General features: G+C 42.6%; 1 long non-coding RNA gene across 1 annotated transcript; it reads left to right on the top strand.

The window, feature by feature from the left end:
• The first annotated feature begins 5,802 nt into the window (after positions 1-5,802).
• LOC307025168 lies at positions 5,803-13,966 on the top strand. The gene is made up of 2 exons (XR_013804089.1): positions 5,803-6,372; positions 6,598-13,966. It is a non-coding gene; the product is annotated as an uncharacterized lncRNA (long non-coding RNA).
• Positions 13,967-18,116: the final 4,150 nt, after the last annotated feature.

Raw genomic sequence — 18,116 nt, forward strand, 5'->3', positions numbered from 1 at the left:
GTGACCCAGCGGTGAGTAAAGGTGAGTCAGAAAAAGAAGAGCGAATATCATCAACCTTTTTTTCAAAGTGGTTAACAAAGTCGCTTGACAGAAGGGAGGAGGGGGAAGGGGCTTTAGGGGGGTCCAAGAGGGTGGAAAAGATGGAAAATAGTTTTTTGGGGTTGGAATAGGAAGATTGGATCTTATCTTGAAAGAAAGTGCTTTTTGCCTGAGAGATCGAAGCAGAGAAAGAGGAGAGGAGAGCCTGATAGGTTAGGAGGTCGTCATGGTGTTTGGATTTCCACCGTTTCCGCTCTGCTGCCCGAAGGATGTTCTATTAGCACGCAGTGCGTCATTTAGCCAGGGGTCAGGAGGGGACTGACGAGCCTGGCGAGATGTGAGAGGACAGAGAGAGTCCAGAGAGGATGAGAGAGTAGAGAGGAGAGTTTCTGCAGCACAGTTTGGAGGCAGGAGTTGGAACGAGTCAGAGGAAGGGAAGGCTGAGAGCACCGATGAGGCAAGGGTAGAGGGGGAGAGGGAACGAAGGTTACAGCGGACAGATGCAGAATTAGAAGAGATTAGTTCGTTATGTTTGGAAAGGGGTAGAGAGAATGAAATGAAGAAGTGATCGGATGTGTGAAGCGGGTTTACAGAGAGGTTAGAAGTAGTGCAGTTCCTTGAGAATATGAGATCAAGGACATTGCCAGCTTTATGAGTTGGTGGGGATGGAGACAGTGAGAAAGCAAACACTGCTCCTATTCCCACATTGGAGGTATCCAATTCCACCACAAATTGTCGCTGGGGGTCTGGGAAGGTAAGAACAGGTGCCGTGGTAAATCTCTCCTTAAGAGTCCTGAAGGCGGTCTCGGCCTGGGGACTCCACTGATTATTTTCACTATTCGGAAACTAATATAAAAAAACAATTTGGTTGCTTGCTTGCAACTATTTTCCAAGAAAAGCAAGTGCACGATTTTATCATGTGTAACGTTACTGTTTAAACGGCGGATAAAGCAGCTTCATCATGGCAACTTGACAACAGCTAAGCTACAGATGTAGCAAATCATTTCAGACAGTTTGAAACGCGAGGGCCGTGATTGGTACGTGATCTGCCCTCGCTCAAGGGAAAACCTCCAGCTTGACTTGAGACCGCCCCCGTGATAGATAAATGTAATTATAATGAAGCCAGCTGCAATGGATCATTGATCCACCAGGGGGTGCAGTGGGGTTCCACACTGGAGCTCATGTGAAATAAAGTCAGATACAGTACGCTGGATGTACAGCGGAACTTTGTTAAGATCCATATGTCACGGATATCATACTTTGTGCTAAATAAGAGACATGTAATCATTTACAAAACATCACCATGTTGTTATTTAACAAAATAATGTTATTTAGTCGAAAAAAACGAACGGGAGGAAATGCAGCCCGGCTCTCGATTTTTAATCCTAATTTAATCATCATCTTCACCACGATCATTTATGTTTATGTTCGCCGAATTGACATGAAATCACTGACACATATGAATATACTGTATTCAACTTCATTAAAACGTTATTAACGTGCCTAAACTCAGTAATTCACTAAAAATATGTATATTTTAATGGAGCCTCGTCGGCAGATCAGGATCCCAACGCGCAGCGGAGGGATCTTGGTCTGCATGACGGGTGTTTTTCCCCATAAGGAACAAGTCGCTGCAAATTATCCCGCTTATTACATTGCCACATTCTCAACAAAGTAACGACATGACTCCCAATATGAATTTAAACGCTTTTATGGATTTAGAAAATGTTTTTATTGATTTAAAAAATAGTTGTATTGATTTCAATTGATATGCATCCGCTAAGAAAAATAGTCCGTTGTTACCGTTTTTTAAACAGTGTGAATGAAACGGCAGCTCTCTCCCCCCTCCCCCCCTGATCTTTCTTCTCCAGCAGCTAAATTAACTGTAGGTTACTCTGAGTGACCATAGACTGTATGTGACAAGCTTACAGTTAGTGACGTAACAACACCATAAAAGCTGGTGGGTTGAAAGCAATACGGGAGGTAAAAATAACTACAATAATTGTGATTTATTTATTGTGGCTTTTATGTTTTTAGGTATAAAATGTTATGTAATTCAGGCTTATAGTTCATCCTTCTCTAAAAGCGTTCAACAATGACAATATTCATAGTAATTTAATAAATCCTTCCAACACACATTGTAAAAAATAGTCTACTGTAAGTTAAGAAATCATTCCAATATGTACATCTTCTGATGTAACAACAATAACATTATAAATAGTAACATAGCTGAACATGGTATTGCACATTTAGCTTTGAGTGTTACTGACCTGAGATGTTTTTATTACATGAATTAAGGTGACTGAGGCTTTGGGATGCAAACTCATCTGTATGAAAAAGGTGACAAGGATCCGAGCCCCCGGCTCCCCCACCCCACGGAATATCGGCTTTAAAATGAGGAATAACAGAGGATTTTAGCAGTCAGAACAACTAAAGCAGCAGTGTTAATAATAACAGAAACGCCAAAGAGTCATATCTAATAGAAATATATAAAAGCATTTATTTTAATTGTGTAGCAGTCAGTTTATAATTTTGGCAGCACTGTTGAGCATTTTGAAAATGTATTTTCATGCCTCTGTGCAAGGCTTAGTCTTTCTATCTTTATAGCCACATGGTGTAAAGTAACTAAGTTCATAAACTCAACAAGTACTATACTTGGGCACAATTTTGAGATACTTTATTTAAGTATTTCAATGTTTTGCTATACTTTGTTCTTCTACTCCACTACAGTTCAGAGGTACATGGTGTACTTCTACTCCCCTAAATGTATTTAATACCTTTTATACTTTACAGATGTGGAGGAATGATGTGAAATATAATCAAGTGTTAAATCAGACTTTAGTTCCACCTGGAGTAAATCCACAAGCTACCCTGCAGTATACAAAGTCATTCAAACTAGCTGCACCCTTACCAGCTTTGAGAACACTTTCATGATCAATCATTATAAAACATATCATATATATTATTCTGAAATGGACCAATCTGCACAATGACTACTTTTAATGTCGCTACTTTCACTATATTTTGATGAGAATACTTTTCTACTTTCACTTGAGGAACATTTTGAATGCAGGACTTTTACTGTAACCGAGTATTCCTACACTCGAGTACTTCTACTTTTACTCAAGTACAAGACCTGAGTACTTCTACTTTTAATCAAGAACAAGATCTGAGTACTTCTACTTTTACTCTACAAGATCTGTGTGCTTCTACTTTTACTCAAGTACAAGACCTGAGTGCTTCTACTTTTACTCAAGTACAAGATCTGAGTACTTTTACTTTTATTCTAGTACAAGATCTGAGTGCTTCTACTTTTACTCAAGCACATATATATATCTATATATATATAGATATATATACTTATACCACCTCTGTCTATAGCCTATGAAAAAAACTATTCGAAATAGAAGGCTAAAGCTAATGTTAGCAAATAGTGACAATATATGCTAGCTAGCTAGCTCAACGATTCCTTAAATAATATTGCCACAGAAAAACTTTTCAGTTCACATCACGCTCTGCCGACAGGGAGCTCTGCTCTGAACACCTGAACGGCCTGTTCTAACAGCTGTTCACCAGTGGTCCAGTCTGTGCCAGTGACTCCGGACGCGCAGTTAATATTAACGAACGCACCCGTAGGTAATGTAGCTGCTGAAGCTAGACCATCATCTCGGAGCAGCAGAGCCTTATTATACATCCATGAGCAGAGCCGACAGGCAGGAAGACTCGAGCACACAGCTCGCACTTCATTATAATGTATATAAAAAAAGAACACCATGCGTGTCATGATGGCACATAACAGCTCACGGCTGCAGATTACTCCGGGTCCCAGACCACCCCATACCCCAAAAATATTTTTATTGCAGATCTACATGAAATGACATGAAATCACTGACAAATATGAATATACTGTATTCAACTTCATTAAAACGTTATTAACGTGCCTAAACTCAGTAATTCACTAAAAATATTTATATTTTAATGGAGCCTCGTCGGCAGATCAGGATCCCAAAGCGTAGTGGAGGGATCTTGATCTTGAAAAATAGTCCGTTGTTTCCGTTTTTTAAACAGTCTGAATGAAACGGCAGCTCTCAGCTGTGTATTTACCATAGACTGTATATATAAAGGTATTTACACAACTAATGGCCCATCAACCACAGCTCTCTCCCCCCCTCCCCCCTGATCTTTCTTCTCCAGCAGCTAAATTAACTGTAGGTTACTCTGAGTGACAAGCTTACAGTAGACACAACACTGTCATTGCAAGTGACCCTCAGTTAGTTGACTTTTATGTTCAACTGCTAAATTCGTTACTGATAAAAAAGGGCTTCTACTGTACCTAATTACCTTAACACTACCGCCAGAGATTTTTGTATAGGCCTACCTAAAACCATCAAATCCCGCTATTAGAATGCAATTTTTAACAACATAGGGTGCTACATAACACACTTTCAGGAAAAGTCACGGACTGGGAGACTTTAATATTTTATTGAAAAAAGGTTACATTGCACACACACAAATTGACCCGATTGGTGGTTCTAGTGTTAAATAAATTCACTAATTAATTAAACTAGTTCAATACGCATTATTCTTATTCTTATCATTCTTTATGAGCGCAGAAATAGTCTTAAAATCAGATCTGTTTTTTAAATTAAATCTGACGGCAGGCAGTTAGCTCTGATCACCTATGATAAATGCGCCACACCTAATCGCTGGCCATTCAGCCACAGAGCTCCCTCTATACAAATCAAACTGTAGACGGTGGGAAAGCACCTATTGTTTTAAATAATGGTCGGAATGTGACCTGTGAGCCTTCTGAATTACCGTGGACAGCACATTCTAAACTAAAATGTTCAATCAATAAAGACATCTTATCTTATCTTAATAATATCTTCATATTCATAATAATAATAAATCATACAGTATGTGTCCGAAAGGGAGCAGGAGGAAGCAAACACAAAAATATAAAACAAATATACTGCATATTAAAGCAAACGATTGTAAAGGTAAAAGTATGAGCATAACAAATAAAGAAGTGTAATGTAAACATTTACATTATTATGATTATTTAATATATAAAGAATATATATTATTGAATTACAAGATTAGATATACTTTAGTATAGTATCTAAAATATTGATGTGTTCAAATGCTCTTCAAAACAAAACTGAAAGTCCATGAAACTTGTCTTTCTGTATTTGTGAATGACGCGCCATCTCCTGGTTAAAACCTGAAATAGAAAATCTGGCAACGCCCTCTTGGAAAATAGTGGGAGGGCTTAACATTCCTCTATATTGGTCTTAGGCAGGTCGTAGGCAGGAAGCTATAAACTGGAGTCTGAAATGAAGTGCTACATCTGTAAACTAAGCTAGGCTATACTTACAGCAGGGGTGGGGAACCTTTTTCCTCTCAAGGGCCATTTCAATTTTTTCAATATCCTCAGAGGGCCGTACAAATTATTGACCTCTGCTTAAAAACACTCAAATCACAGCCCATTCATTTGGCCTTTCTTTCATGCTGTGCAAAGAAAAAGCAACCTCTTAATCCAGATATCTCACCATGACTCGCGCATGCATTCACGTGCGCGGTTGTAGCATGACCACCAAAACAGAAAGATAGGACACAAGATCTGTGCAAATGTATTTAGTATCCTTATCCATGTGGACATGATTTAAGTGTGGGGGGGGGGACCTAACCTCCTCTAGGGGGTCAGGGGGCAAGCTCCCCCGGTGTAGTGGCAATTTCTTATGTTAACTTATATGCTAAAACCAAATGCTTCTAAAAGCATTGTCTAACACTACTGTACCATTTCCTGATATATGCTGTTTTCTCTGCATACTCTAATGAGGGTTATTATTCTCAAGCGCTTCAAGGCCACAGAGCTGATTTGGCAGACTATGTTGAAACTACTCCTCTTCACACAAAGTTTGAACTTCCATATTCTGATAACCGTTATACTTTCTACAGCTCAAGGACACAGGTGTCTAATAACAATATGAGACATCCGTGTGAAAGCAGATTTCTGAGGCGTTCCGCCTAGCTACACAAAAACTCTGTCTGCCCGCCCTATCTTGTATATAAGCTTTGCTATTCTGTGACTATTGCGCACACTCCTGTAGACTATCCTATACTCTGTGAGACCTGTGCCTTCGAGGCGCCTCAAATAAAGAACCAGAAAGACAACTCTGTTTGTTTCCCCAGTTTATTGATTGATCATTCTAATTGTATATCTCCACAGTATTGACTAGTTCTATGATTTCCATAACAGCTTGGCGTTGTCGGCAGGATCTCTGCAAGTTCGATTGGGGACACCTACGGACGGGATTTACGATTGTAAAGGTAAAAGTATGAGCATAACAAATAAAGAAGTGTAATTTAAACGTTTACATTATTATGATTATTTAATATATAAAGACTATATATTATTGAATTACAAGATTAGATATACTTTAGTATAGTATCTAAAATATTGATGTGTTCAAATGCTCTTCAAAACACAACTGAAAGTCCATGAAACTTGTCTTTCTGTATCCGGGATCCTCGGATTCTCCTCTACCTCGACAGAAAACGTACGGGACGAGAGGACCAGCGCCGGGGTGAAACCGATTGACTTTACGAGATCCAACGAACTCAAAAGGCCTTCAATGCTCGGTGAGATGTACAATTTCTAATTTTTTAAGAGTAAAACGTAATTAACCTCCATGACATTTATTAGGCGGGCTTCTCAAAAGTAGGATATTTGGTATATCCGTCGTAAAAGGTTTTTTGATCAGTTTTTGTGTGATTTGTACTAAGGAACAAATATCACATCACCGACGGGTGAAAAATAGTGTTTTGGTAACACAGGGTGTTTTGGTAACACTTAAAGACTTTCTCCATGGGGAAAAAGCAGAGTAGGGGGCAGGCCAACCTCCTGAGGGCCCAATTGTAGATGTCATGCGAGCAAAATATGGTGAAAACAGTCTGTCTAAATTAAATATCTGGACGGAAATGTTCGGATTTCCAAAGGGAGGCTCTTTGAGTGAATTACAAATCAAAGACCTAAAGGATAAATTACAAGAGTGTGAAGATGGAATGAAAAAGAAGAGTAAAATTAGAGTAAAAGACTTAGAAAAGCTGGACACTCACAGAAAGTGTTTAAAATACTGGAAGGATGAAGCAGAATGCCGTGAAAGGAGGCAGTTGGCCTCGGCAATAAAGAAAATATTAAGGTTGAAGATGAATGTGAAGAAAAGAAGGAAAATAAGTTATTTCCAAAACCATGTAAACCCCAGACATCTCTGTATCCTTCCATTGCAGGCCTCAATGACACTCTCCTCGACTCTCTGGGTATCGTTTCCCTCCCGCGGCGTACAACCCTGGCAATCCGGCTGGCCCACCTCAACCACCTCTCCCACCACTACAAGCCCCAGCCATGCAGTCAGCAGACTCCCCGTCAACTCCAAGCTCGTCCACCTCCATCAGGCCCAAGTATTCCGGGACAACAGCGGGATAAACAAACCTGATGCCCTAGGGGACCAAGCAGGCGTTTGGGAGACACACCTCAGTAATGCCTTCCTCAACGGACTCACAGCCACAGCGCAAGCCGCACAGAATGCTGGCCGCTCACAATACCGAGGGAGAGGCATAGGAGGTTTTCCGAGGCAGAAGACGAGAAGCAAGACCTTCAAACGACGAAAGATGTTTCAAGTGTGGCAGTATTGAACATTGGATCCGGGACTGCCAACAGAACACTGGCAGCGGAGACAGAGGGGGACAGCAAGGACGGGACCATTCACAATCAGACTGACCTACACCAGATGGGGAGGAAGGGGCCCTATCGAGCGAGAGGGAAATTCAGCCTGCAGCATCTGAACAGGGAAGTGACACACACACTCACACATCATGCAGGCTATTGATAAATTGGAAACATTTAGAAGACATGTCTGTGGTTAAAGAGGGTACATATTTGAAATATGACACTGAAACAGCATTTAAGAAATGTCCCACACTAACTTTAGCTATCATGGGTGTTGATGTTACATTTTTGGTTGATTCTGGGGCTACACATTCTGTGGTAAAAATGGCAGATTTGCCTGTTTGATAATTCAGTGGTAGATTTATTCACTGAATAGGAGCTGCTGGGGTAACTGTAAAGGAGAAGTTTTCTGTACCGCTTCAGTGTAGAGATAACGATGATGCCAGTCATCCATTTCCCACATCAGTCAAACACAGTTTTCTTCTATCATCTGTCTGCCCAATACATTTACTGGGCAGAGATCTGATTCTCTGGTTTGGACTTGGACCTCATTTCCACAAATGAGGGTCTTAAAGTCCGACGGCCATCTCCTACGATGGTTCAAAAACTCATTTGATGATGGAGATCTGTTGAATGTGTATCAATGGCTGCTGACATATCCTGATTCTCAGGAATTTCTGCGTTTGACTCATCAGCGTGTCTTTCCACCTGCTGTGTTCATGGAGGCTCCACATTTTCAATGTACTGCTAACGTTGTTGATGACGCATGTCAATACTATGATGAGAGTTTTCTTTTAGAATGTGTAAATGATGAACTCATGCTTAAAACTATGTATTGGAGTTCACTGCGCAGCGCTATTTCTGTTACACTCACACCCACACAACACAAGCTGTATCAAATCCCAGGGGGGGTCCCACACATTTCACTAGCAAGGGGCCCCACTGATAGATGGAGGGATTTGGGTCCACTCGTTAAAGATTGGGAGTCAGCCACTGATTGGGCACCAAAACACACAGAATATGTCATGTCACATGACATGTATAAAATGAAAATGTGCACGAACGTAGCCGTTCTACGCACATTGCTGTTGGTTGAGGATGATGACGTTGGTGATGCCACTTTTCCCGCCTTTACGGGTAATTCTCATATTTCTGAGCTTCCTGCCGCGCTTTCAGATGTGCCACACTCATTGTGGGCAGCTCACAAATATGATGTAGGTTTGATCCGCTCTGCTGAGCCTGTAGTTGTCACTCCTAAATCCACGTTCCGCCCAAATCAACCCCAGTACTCATTGAAACGTGAAACTGTTGATGGCATTCGTCCACTTTTTAACTCTCTGCTTAAACAAGGGGTCATTGTTCTGTGTAACGACTCCCCCGGTACGCACTCCAAACAAACCTCCTGATGAATGGAGATTTGTCCAGGATTTACGAGCTGTGAATGCAGTTGTACATGCACGCGCACCGCTCGTTCCAAATCCTTATCTGATTCTTTCCCAAGTTCCAGCCTCTGCAGCATTTTTCACTGTCATAGATCTCTCAAATGCATTTTTCAGTGTCCCTGTACACAAAGACAGCCAATTTTGGTTTGCATTTGAGTATGAGGGTAAACCTTACACATTCACACGTTTGTGTCAAGGCTACTGCGAATCTCTAACTGTGTACAACCAAGCATTGTGTACAAGTTTGGCCTCTCTCCAAGTTTCTAAAGGCACCGCTCTCATACAATATGTTGATGACCTCATGATTTGCGCACCCACAGCAGAACAGTGTGAAGCTGATACAATTTCCTTGTTAAAACACCTCGCAGCCTAGGGCCACAAGGCAAGTTTGTCTAGACTTCAATATGTGCAAAAGACAGTTACATTTCTGGGTCACATCATTTCAGGAGAGGGAAACACGCTTTCAGATAAGCGTATTGCATCATTGGCTGCTCTGCCAAAACCTGTCACTAAGCGACAGATGATGTCATTTTTGGGTATGTGTTCATACTGCAGGTCATTCATTCCTAACTATTCTCCGCTCGAACAACCCTTCTGCACAATCACGCATGTCACCGGTTTGAAAGCTGCAGATCGCCTTATATGGACGTCGGAAGCCGACGAATCCTTCATTAACATGATGCTGGCTCTCCAATCCCCGCCGACGCTAGGTCTACCTGATCCTACCAAGCCTTTTACACAGGCAGTGGATGAACGCGATGGGTGTATGACCTCAGTTCTCCTTCAAGATCATGGGGGAAAACAGAGGCCTGTTGCCTATTTCTCCTCCAAGCTAGACCCTGTAGCTGCTGGCCTGCCAAAAGGTCTCCGTGCAGTTGCTGGAGCTGAAAAAGCTCTCAACTCCTCACGTGACATTGTAGGTTATGCTCCTTTAACACTGTTGGTTCCACATGCTGTCTCTCTCATCCTCTGTGAACAGAGAACATCACACCTCTCTGCTGCACGTTATCTTAGGTATCACACATGCCTGTTAGACAATGTTGAAGTCAAACGCTGTACCACTCTGAACCCAGCATCTCTTATGCCTCTCCCAGAAGACGGTGACGAACACGACTGTGTTGCCGAGCTTCTTATTGTATGTACTCCCAGACCTGACTTAAAAGATGTACCCTTGACCAACCCTGACCTCATTTTGTATGTTGATGGGTCCGCCTCTCGCGACTCTGTGGGCACTAATCGGGTGGGTTTCTCTGTTGTTTCAGATTCTGCTGTTCTCTTTTCCGGACCGCTCCCATGCTACCGGGCAGGCTTATTGGACGCCATTCTGCTCCCATCTGAAGTTGCAGTATGTAAATGCTCTGCACAGACCAGCAACACTGACCCCATCTCATTAGGAAATGTGCTAAATTGACACATGGGTTAGCCCATGTGTCAAAAGGGGGGATGTTAGAGGCCATTAATAGAACTTAGTCCATAGAGGGTAAGAAACACTGTCTTGTAATCGTTTGACCTGTGGTCCAAATGGGTTGAAGCATCTCCGGTAAACGCACAAACAGCAAATGCTGTGGCTAAAGCTTTACTAAGGGAAATGATTCCTAGATGGGGGATACAAAGCAAGATCTCTACAATCAAAAACAAGCTAGCAAAATGCTGCACAGACACAGGTTTATCCTGGACACAAGCCCTGCCCATTGTGCTGATGTACATGAGGATACGGAAACGAACACGGAGTCAACTCAGCCCTTTTGAGATCCTTTTTGCAGCTCCTCCACAGATTGGGATCAAGGTGCCAGGATGTCCTCCCCCCTTCACAACTTTGTGTGAGGATGCTATTTTGTCATAATGTGTTAACCAATTTAGCAGATATCAGACGCCAGGTAGCGGCAGCTCTACCTACCCCTGCTGCTGGTCCACTCCACCGTATCCAACCAGGCGACTTCGTGCTGGTCAATGACTTCCGGAGAAAGAGCTGGAGATCCAGCCGTTGGCAAGGTCCCTACCAGGTGCTTCTCGTCACCCAGACAGCGGTCAAGGTCGCCGAGAGAGCCACTTGGGTCCACACCAGCCACTACAAAGCTGTCATCTCCGCCCCAGTCTAGCCGGTCCAGCAGAAACAGACGACGACAAGTGACGTGCCAAGTCAATACCAGCACCACACATGCAGTACATACACCCTAGTACCACACACAAGAATCATGGGCGACGGCCAGCTGTGCTTTTTCATTTGCCTCTGGTTCCTTGCCTGTGCCGTCATGGTGTGGGGTTTAATTGATATGGTCATGAAGGCACGGGCTCAGTCAAACTAGACACATCCACTAAGGAGATGACGACACCAAGAACATAAACTTTGTGCCTGATCACTGGCGAGTGATTGAAAATGGAGCCCCTCGGACAAGAATTAGCTAACGCCCACCTGGACTAGAAACATGCTAATGCAACATCAATTTGCTCTAGACATCCTGTTTGCCTCAAGGTGGGGCCTATGTCACGTTATCGGAGACTCTTGTTGCACATACATTCCAGACATATCAGAGAACATGACTCGCACCATAAAACACCTTAACACACTTCTGGCAGACATGAAGGCTGACGACGTGGACTACGACCCTGTAGGCTGGGACTGGTGGTCCTGGCTCACATCGGGAGGGTGGGAAGGCTGGCTGGCCAGAATAGTCACGCCACTCCTCACCATCATAGCCTTGCTCTTCTGCTGTACATGCTGTGTAGTTCCCCTCATGAAGAAATGTTTTTCTAGTATGATCTCCTCTGCATTTGTACAATACACCGCTCTCCCTCAAACCACTGACAAAGTTACGGCCAACCCAGATTCAGCCCCCACTGATTCGGACACTGAAGAGTCCGACACCGAACTGTAAAATTGTGTGTAAAGACTGCCATTCCCTCGTTTCAGTATTCTTTTGTTTTCCAAATACGGAGTCTGTCCTCCACAAAAACAGCCACTTTCCATGATATGTTTATGATGTGTTTACTTAAACCAGCGATGGAGTGTATTCATTGATGTGTTATATCAGTCTATCCTGTCATTTGTTTTATTTTCATGATTGATCAAGTATGATCAAAAGGGGGGAATGTAGTGGCAATTTCTTATGTTACTTTATATGCTAAAACCAAATGCTTCTAAAAGCATTGTCTAACACAGGGGTTGGCAACCCGCGGCCCACGGGCCGCATGCGGCCCTTTAAGCCCTCTGCTCTGGCTCCCTTGAGCTTAGACAAAAATAAGAAGGAAATAAAATAAAAGTGCTTGTAGGACTATTTATATTTTGTTGCACGGTTGAAAATGTTTTGTGTCTTGTATTTTGAGGTGATACTGTGACACATAAATAAAAAACAAAACGGTTTTAATTAGGTCAACTAAAATATGCGTCACATCCTGCTACGGTCCTGCGCGAGCGCCTTTTCTTGGAGGCACTCGCGCGGGGACCCCCGGCTCGATGAGCAAACTATGGATAAATCAAAGAAAAGTACCGGAGGAACACAGGATTTAATTCTGTGTGGACAGAGTTATATGCTTTCACAGCAAACGATGCTGGTTTACCGGTATGTTTGATATGTAGAGAGAAGTTGTCAAAGGTGCTGCAGCCTTTACGTATCGAGGAACAACACGGGAGAGGAAGACAGCTGACGATCTTCAGTCATAATTCAATGGGGTATGTAATTTATTTCAGAAAAAACTTTTTGTTATATTCCATGGAATGCTCTTAACGTCCCGATAGCAATGAATATATTAAATGCTTTGACAATAAATACATACAAAAATTCATCTCTGGAAGCCGTAGCGCTGTGAAAAGCACGACCAATCATTTTAGCCGACCCGGCTAAAATAACTGGATGGCCTACCTGCCTGTCAGCCTTCCATCTCTGTTCCATCTGTGCACAAACTTATCTCGTGGCCTCATTGATGATGCGCGTTCGTATGTGTTGGAGGAGGGACTCTGTAAGAAAGTCTGAAGGAAGAGGCCTATTTTTTCCGGTTGTGTATTTTCAAATTCTAGCGCACTCTAGCTGGTTTCTTCATTCTTACCTACCCTACCTTTATCTCTTTTTAGGGTGCAGCTATATGTTTTATTTATTTCAAAGTGGGCCCATTTTAATAATATTTTTTTTTCCTTCAAATGTTCAGAGGACTCCCAAAGTGCTGTGTTTAATTTATTTTAAAGTAGGCCTATGTATTATTTGTAATTCTCCTTATAGGAGTTCTTTGTTTCTTATTAGAGGTTAACAGTTGTATATAATGTAATAAATAGCCTAATAAATGCAAAAAAACTGTAGTTTTTGTCTGATATAACAATAAATACAACTTTATTAGCTATCAAGCTATGAAATTTGTTTTGCGGCTCCAGACAAAAAAAATTGGGGGAAAAAGGAGCAAAATGGCTCTTTTGGTCAAAAAGGTTGCAGACCTCTGGTCTAACACTACTGTACCACAGAGCTGATTTGGCAGACTATGTTGAAACTACTCCTCTTCACACAAAGTTTGAACTTCCATATTCTGATAACCGTTATACTTTCTACAGCTCAAGGACACAGGTGTCTAGTAACAATATGAGACATCCGTGTGAAAGCAGATTTCTGAGGCGTTCCGCCTAGCTACACATAAACTCTGTCTGTCCGCCCTATCTTGTATATAAGCTTTGCTATTCTGTGACTATTGCGCACACTCTTGCAGACTATCCTATACTCTGTGAGACCTGTGCCTTCGAGGCGCCTCGAATAAAGAACCAGAAAGACAACTCTGTTTGTTTCACCAGTTTATTGATTGATCATTCTAATTGTATATCTCCACAGTATTGACTAGGTCTAAGATTTCCATAACACCGGGAAGATTTTTTCTTAAATGTTGAAGTTAAAAGCATCAATCTTGTGCACTTTGAGAACAACATTAGGAGATACATCTCTCAACACCCATATGAAACAGAACTGTAAGCAGATCTCTTTTTCTTTATGGATATTTTACAAATCACTCCCCTTTTAAACTGTATTCTTGTTTATTAATAACAACTCTCTTTTTTACTGTCATATAGTATTTTGTACCTGTTTACTTTATTCTCTTATTGTTGTATAACTATAATGATCATATACAGATGTGCCTTTACCTCACTGGTTGTAGAAAAAGCTTCTTATATTCGTTAGCATAGCTAGCTAACCAGATGCTAATAACAACAAAGTTATTGACTGAATGATCAGTATGACAGATGATGACAATGTTCTACTTTTGCCGCCTCGACGGAGGCGTCAGCCAATCGAATCATATGCCAGTACAAGCTCTAGCCAATCAAACCGCGGGCTTGTGTGTCTGGGGCGGGAGATTCATGTGATTGGTTGTTGGTCGAGTTTCAGCCCCCCCCGTCAGCAAGCGACAACGCACGCCGCCGTGTGTAGGGGCCGTTATGGATACTGCAATTTATGAAGTGCCAGAGCCGCGTTCTGGTGCTCTCCGTCAGCACTACACCCCTTGTCAGACGAGACATACACCACGTGATGACACGTTAGACTTGTGTTGTGTTCAAGGCACTCGCCTGAAATAATTGTAATTTTTTTGCGGTCTAGATTTCTTTTTCCATCCGTTTATAAATGACCTCGAGGGCCGTACCAAATGGTCTCGCGGGCCGTATACGGCCCGGGGGCCGGAGGTTCCCCACCCCTGACTTACAGCATCCAGGTGACTTTTCAGAATTGTTGTGCCACCGTGGTAGGCCAGTTTCTTGTTGCATATTTGGCACACTGCCTTCTTCTTACCGTCGTCCAATTTTAAAATGGTCCCACACAGCTGAAGTCTTCGGCATTTTGTGTTCAGGTGTGTGAAACGAGGTGAAGCGTGCCGTTTGCGTTTGTGACTGTAAGTGAACGCGATGTCAGGAGCACAGGCTGAGATTGTATATATATCCGCATTTTAACAATGCAATTCAAAAGTATAAATATAGTATAAGAATATGGCAATTCGCCATTATTGATAGCATAGATTAAAAAAAAAATTAAAATTTAAAAACGAATATCCTAATAATGAAATTGAAACCCGAATAGTTGGCCAACGAACGAATATTCGACTAGTCGAATATTCGGGTACAGCCCTACTTAGAATACAACACAACACACACAGGTCTGGTTAACACCCCTCCATTTACATATGATGCAAGCCTGCATCCTTACGTAGAACATAATACTTCAGTGCCCCACAGTGGTATCCCTACTGTACATAATAGACATAATCTTTCTCTCTATATATAACAACTGAAGATATATGCAAACATTTCCCTTCACAAAACACAATTTTTACATCGTGGATACATCCTATGCTCCCGGCAACACACTGAACGCCAACTTTGCCTCCTTATTACACTCACCCCTACTTCAGTGGGAACAATGAGTCTGCGTCTTAGATGCGCACAGGCGGGTGATGCGGGGATGCAATGGAGACAGAAACAAACGCAGATCATCCTCTGGCTGCAGCCTTGACCGGTACTTGTTTTTGATCAATGCCAATGCGGAAAATCACACAGGTAGGTGGAGGTGAAGGGAATGAGCACTTTTACAGCCTTTTTGGCGAGGTTGGGGAACTCGGTCTCCACAGACAGCCAAAAGTGAGCAAGTGACACTTTACTCATCTTTTGTCTCAAGTCCATATTCGAGTTCAGCTCGAGTACAGCCTCTTTCTCTTGCATGGTCAGTCCATCACGGGGTGTCACTGGGAAAGAGAATGGATTTCTCACCCACTGATTTTCCAAGGTCTCCTCTCCAAAATACTCTCCAAATTGCTCACGCAACCCCTTCAAAATGCGCAATGACCACCTGCTGTATGGAGTCCAGTTGCAGTCCTGCCCTCCCCACAACATCTGCCAACGTTGGGAACATTTCCACCGAGCCCCGTTCAACATGAGCACACCACAGGTCCAACTTTTTCCTGAATGCAGAGACCTGATCATATGCCAAAAAGAAATTGCACTCTTTGCCCTGCAGAGAGGTGTTCAACAGGTTTATCCGGTCAAAGATATCGGACAGATAGGCCAACATTGCAACCCAGTTCATGTCCTCCATGTGCTTGACCAGTGGAGAGTTGATTTCGGCGAGGAAGTGGAGAACTTTCTCGCGCAAAACACACAAGCGAGTGAGCACCTTGCCCCGGGTCAGCCACCGGACCTCGGAGTGCAGCAGCAGCTGGTGGAAGTGAGCGCCCATCTCATTGCAGAGGATGGAGAAGAGACGGGCATTCATGGCACGTGATTTAATTAAGTTGACCATTTTTACTGCCTCATCCAGGACCGCAAGCAGCTCTTTGGGCATCCTCTTGGTCGCCAAGGCCTGGCGATGGATGATACAGTGGTTCCATACAGCGGCAGAGGCAAAATCTTGCACTTTTTTTACCAGACCGCTGTGGCGACCTGTCATTGCTCTAGAAAAGCTACAGAGATACCAGACACCAGAAGAGACTCCTGTTCGGCCAGGTGATTGGGTGAGGGTGAAAGTTCACAAAAGACAGTGAGCTGATCCCCGGTGGTCGGAACCGTGAGAAGTTGTAACGAACTTCACACGTGCTCTGGTTTAAAGGTAAAGAAAAAGGAGCAAATTGACACCACCTCACACAGTCACCCTTCACTGGCAACTTCCAGAAAATTATTGGGAGTTAGGATGGATTTGGCAGAGCTGGAACAAAACAATAAATACAAATAAGATAAAGATAAAAACAGCTCAAAAGACGAATTGTCTGTAGATTTTTATAGATTGTACACTAAAATTAAAACCTATTTTTTGTTTTACACCCGAAAAAGAGTCAAATTTTTGTATACGTTATTTTTGTAACTGACACAACCAGGGATAAAATAGAAATTATGTCAAGTACAAATCCAAACCAATTATGGGGGCCCCTAGGGATAAGAGTCAGAATAGCATTGTTGATTGTGCTCATTACACTTGGCACCTTTCTGGTTGGAAGGGGAGTACAATATCATGTAAGACATGGATCCATTAGTTCACTCATAGAGAATGCCCACATCACTGACACAACTCCAGCTGTGTTTCAGAGACTTTCACTTATCCCCAGAGCCAAAAGATCAGCTGAGCGACAAGAGGAGGAGTTAGAAATACTCGGTCCCAAAGGTGAGGCGGTTATAATCAAGATGATTCACCCCCCCTATATGCAGTTCTTGTATCAAATGATGAGATGGGTTTAATTGATCGGGATATGTAAGTGATGGGGATTTACAGATTAGGGGAATCTCCAAATACACTGGATCCATGTTTTACTCTGTACCAGAAACACCCCCTGTTAAGTTTATGAACAACCAACGGTGACCTATCTGAGCACAATTATTAAAAATGATTACAGTAGAAACAGGCTACTAACCTTGAAACATGTAGGTATTTCAATTTATAGAAGAAGATGGTTTCCTGAAAGAGTTATTTGGAGTAGCCATGTTAAAGTGGGTGAAAGCAATGTTTAGGGATATCGTCAAATCATTAGTAGACATTAATTGGGTTTAGATGACATTTAACATCTAAGACAGATAGTAAGATTAGGAAAATAGAGTGGAAAGGATTGGATTTATTTTACCTCGGTGTGTTAGAATTATCTATAGGTAATGCGTCCCGAGATCTCTCTCTCTCTCTCTCTCTCCACCTGTCAGACCGCTACGACCCCATCTTCCAAGCAGACAAAAGACCTCACCACAGGAGACTCCTCCTCCTCCATCGAACAGACAGAGAACCAGAGCTGAACCAACAACGACGAGACTGCATCCAGAACCATCTCCACATGAGGCATCCAGAAAGGGGCACACTCTCATTGGTCCCCCACAGGACATGAAGTTCCAAGCTGAGCCACGAGATTTGGCACAAGAGCAGATTGTGGGACATGAGAGCGGAATACGCCCTCCATGCAACAGCGAA

Source organism: Notothenia rossii (assembly GCF_949606895.1).
Source record: "Notothenia rossii genome assembly, chromosome: 11".
Lineage (NCBI taxonomy): Eukaryota > Metazoa > Chordata > Actinopteri > Perciformes > Nototheniidae > Notothenia > Notothenia rossii.